The sequence below is a fragment of the Cervus canadensis genome, chromosome X, assembly GCF_019320065.1.
Source record: "Cervus canadensis isolate Bull #8, Minnesota chromosome X, ASM1932006v1, whole genome shotgun sequence".
NCBI classification, from domain to species: Eukaryota; Metazoa; Chordata; class Mammalia; order Artiodactyla; family Cervidae; genus Cervus; species Cervus canadensis.
In genome coordinates, this window is record NC_057419.1 from 55679086 (window position 1) to 55683601 (window position 4516).

Genomic DNA, 4516 nt, shown 5'->3' on the forward strand with positions numbered 1-4516 from the left:
ATATGGCAGTTCTATTTCCAGTTTTTTAAGGAATCTCCACAGTGCTCTCCATAGTGGCTGTACTAGTTTGCATTTCCACCAACAGTGTAAGAGGGTTCCCTTTTCTCCACACCCTCTCCAGCATTTATTGTTTGTAGACTTTGGATAATAGCCATTCTGACTGGTGTGAGATGGCACCACACTGTGGTTTTAATTTGCATTTCTCTGATAATGAGTGATGTTGAGCATCTTTTCATGTTTGTTAGCCATCTGGATGTCTTCTTTGGATAAATGTCTGTTTAGTTCTTTGGCCCATTTTTTTGATTGGGTCATTTATTTTGCTGGAATTGAGCTGCAGGAGTGCTTCTATATTTTTGAGATTAATTCTTTGTCAGTTGCTTCGCTTGCTATTATTTTCTCACATTCTGAAGGCTGTCTTTTCAACCTGCTTATAGTTTCCTTTGTTGTGCAAAAGTTTAAGTTTAATTAGGTCCCCCCTTTTTTTTAAAATTTTTGCTTTTATTTCCATTACTCTGCAAGGTGAGCCATAGAGGATCCCACTGTGACTTATGTCCGAGAGTGTTTTGCCTACGTTTTCCTCTAGGAGTTTTATAGTTTCTGGTCCTACATAAAGATCTTTGATCCATTTTGAGCTTATTTTTGTGTATGGTGTTAGAAAGTTTTCTAGTTTCATTCTTTTACAAGTGGTTGACCAGTTTTCCCAGCACCATCTGTTACAGAGATTGTCTTTTCCTCATTGTATATTCTTGCCTCCTTTGTCAAAGATAAGGTGTTCATAGGTGCATGTATTTATCTCTGGGCTTTCTATTTTGTTTCATTGATCTATATTTCTCTCTTTGTGATGGTACCATACTGTCTTGATGACTGTAGCTTTGCAGTATAGCCTGAAGTCAGGCAGGTTGATTCCTCCAGTTCCATTATTCTTTCTCAAGATTGCTTTGGTATTCAAGTTTTTTGTATTTCCATACAAATTGTGAAATTATTTGTTCTAGTTCTCTGAAAAATACTGTTGGTAACTTGATAGGGGTTGCATTGAATCTATATATTGCTTTGGGTAGTATACTCATTTTCACTATATTGATTCTTCCAATCCATGAACATGGTATATTTCTCCATCTATTTGTGTCATCTTTGATTTCTTTCATCAATGTTTTATAGTATTCTATATATAGGTCTTTTGTTTCTTTAGGTAGATATATTCCTAAGTATTTTATTCTTTTCATTGCAATGGTGAATGGAATTGTTTCCTTAATTTCTTTTTCTGTTTTCTTGTTGGTAGTGTATAGGAATGCAAGGGAATTCTGTGGGTTGATTTTATATCCTGCAACATTACTGTATTTATTGATTAGCTCTAGTAATTTTCTGGTGGAGTCTTTAGGGTTTTCTATGTAGAGGATCATGTCATCTGCAATCAGTGAGAGTTTTACTTCTTTTTTTTCCGATCTGGATTCCTTTTATTTCTTTTTCTGCTCTGACTGCTGTGGCCAAAACTTCCAAAACTATGTTGAATAGTAGTGGTGAGAGTGGGCACCCTTTTCATGTTCCTGACTTTAGGGGAAATGCTTTCAATTTTTCACCATTGAGGATAATGTTTGCTGTGGGTTGTCATATATGGCTTTTACTAAGTTGATGTATGTTCCTTCTATGCCTGCTTTCCAGAGGGTTGTTATTATAAATGGATGTTGAATTTTGTATAAGGCTTTCTCTGCATCTATTGAGATAATCATATGGTTTTTATCTTTCAATTTGTTAATGTGGTGTATTACATTGATTGATTTGTGGATATTAAAGAATCCTTGCATCCCTGGGATAAAGCGCACTTGGTCATGATGTATGATCTTTTAAATTTGTTGTTGGATTCTGTTTTCTAGAATTTTGTTAAGGGTTATTGCATCTATGTTTATCAGTGATATTGGCCTGTAGTTTTCTATTTTTGTGGCATCTTTGTCTGGTTTTGGTATTAGGGTGATGTTGGCCTCATAGAATGAGTTTGGAATTTCACCTTCCTCTGCAATTTTTTGGAAGAGTTTGAGTAGGATAGGTGTTGCTAGTAAGTCACTTCAGTCGTGTCTGACTCTGTGCAACCCCATAGACGGCAGCCCACCAGGCTCCCCCGTCCCTGGGATTCTCTAGGCAAGAACACTGGAGTGGGCTGCCATTTCTTTCTCCGATGTGTGAAAGTGAAAAGTGAAAGTGAAGTCACTCAGTCGTGTCCAGCTCTTAGCGACCCCATGGACCGCAGGCTACCAGGCTCCTCCATCCATGGGATTTTCCAGGCAAGAGTACTGGAGTGGGGTGCCATTGCATTCTCTGAGGATAGGCGTTAGCTCTTCTCTAAATTTTTGGTAGAATTCAGCTGTGAAGACGTCTGGTCCTGGGATTTTGTTTGCTGGAAGATTTCTGATTACAGTTTCAATTTCCATGCTTGTGATGGGTCTGTTAAGGTTTTCTATTTCTTCCTGGTTCAGTTCGAAAGTTATACTTTTCTAAGAATTTGTCCATTTCTTCCAAGTTGTCCATTTATTGGCATATAGTTGCTGATAGTAGCCTCTTATGATCTTTTGTATTTCTGTTGTTTGTTGTGATTTCTCCTTTTTCATTTCTAATTTTATTGATTTGATTCTTCTCCCTTTGTTTCTTGATGAGCCTGGCTAATAGTTTGTCAATTTAATTTATCTTCTCAAAGAACCAGCTTTTAGCTTTATTGATTTTTGCTATGGTCTCCTTTGTTTCTTTTGCATTTATTTCTGCCCTAATTTTTTTTTTAAGAGGCTCCTGTCATTTTAATTAGGTTTGCCAGGAAAAGCAATAACCTCAGCTAACCACTCTGCCCTCCCCCTCCCTGCAACTCTCATCTCCTTTCATGTGCATACAGCACAGGAAGCCAAGGGCCCTCCTCCCCATGATCCTCCCCACTCCCATTAGAGGAAGAAATGCCACTACATGGACTCAGCCTCCTCCATACAGCATGAAACATGATGAATAAAAACATCTTTATGCAGAGTTCTGTTGTGCCTATTATCTTAGGGTGGAGTCAGGGACAGAGGCAAAGGCTGGGTGAGGTCTGAGGATCTCTTAGAGATCAGGATTTGCCTGAGGATCACAGAGTCCATAGGTCACCCAGAAAAGGGGCTATGTCTAAAAGGAAAGGGGCTAGGATGGGCTAGGCTGAAAGTTTTCCTCAAGGGTGAGGATAAGGAGAGCTAAAAATCCATTTTCCTTCCTCCCCTACACGATCCCTCCTCCCATGTAGAAGGGTAGGGGGCTCCTGGGCAGGGAACAGAGTCACAATTCTCTAAGGGTCTCATCTGTGGTTCCCAGAGCTTTGGGCAGGCAGTGAGTAGGGCATATGCCCTGGTGCTGCACCACCCCTTCCCCCGGCTCAGGCTTCTCTCCACCTGTGAGCACCAGCGCCTGCAAGATGTCAGACAGGGATACAATCCCCTTGACCACATCATTCTCATCCACCACTACAAGTCAGTGAACCTCTGCTTCTACCAGCCTGTTGATGATGGTTTCCAGAGTCTCATGCAGGTAGCACTTGAGAACACCCTCAAAGTAATGTGATCGATATTGCAGGGCTTTGGTCACCGACACATCTAGGTTGTTGTAGGTCTTTTCTGCTGCCAGGTTAAATAACTTGAGGAACTTGAGGATGCGCTTGTGGGTGAGGATGTACAAGGTGTTGCCTGATTCCGGGTCAGTAACTGGCAGCCTGTGGATCTTGTTTCGAATTAATGAAGAGACAGCATCAAACAAGCTGGCATTAGGAGAAATGCAGACAAGTGGTTTAAAGGAGTCCTGTAGGTACACCTCTCTCCAAGTTTCTATCTTGTGTTCTTCCAGCTCATAGATCTGCACCAAGGCTGATTTATAGTAGCGGTGCAGGATATTGATGAAATCAGTGATGGTCAGCATGCCCACAAAACTCTGCTTCTTACTATCCCACAAAGGGGCAGCCCGGACACCATTAGTCACCAAAGCAAAGAAAGCTTTCTTCACCTGAAGGGAAGTATCAAATACAACCAGTTTTGAGCTTGTGGGAATCAGGTCATAGCAGCGATGAGACCTCATGAAGGAAGTATACATGCTATTGTTGGATTCCGGAGTCTCTTGAAGATGCTCATTTTCCACAGCTGGGTAGCTCTCTGAAAAAGAGACTGCCTCCATTGCGAGAGACGCCGGCTGGGTTCTTTCACTTTAGGCTTATTTCTGCCCTAATTTTTAAGATTTCTTTCCTTTCACTAAATCTGGGGTTCTTCATTTCTTCCTTTTCTAGTTGCTTTAGGTGTAGAGTTAGGTTATTTATTTAACTTTTTTCTTGTTTATTGAGGTAAGCCTATATTGCTATGAACGTTCCCCTTAGCATTGCTTTTACAGTGTCCCATAGGTTTTGGATTGTTGTGTTTTCATTTTTATTCGTTTCTATGCATATTTTTATTTCTTTTTTGATTTCTTCTGTGATTTGTTGGTTACTCAGAAGTGTGCTATTTAGCCTCCATATGTTGGAATAGTT

The 4516-nt window shown here is 40.3% G+C and overlaps 1 pseudogene across 1 annotated transcript; it reads right to left on the minus strand.

The window, feature by feature from the left end:
• Positions 1–2756: 2756 nt before the first annotated feature.
• LOC122434798 lies at positions 2757–4198 on the minus strand (annotated as a pseudogene). The gene has a single exon (XR_006267458.1). The product of XR_006267458.1 is annotated as a 5'-AMP-activated protein kinase subunit gamma-1-like (transcript).
• Between the last annotated feature and the right edge of the window lie 318 nt (positions 4199–4516).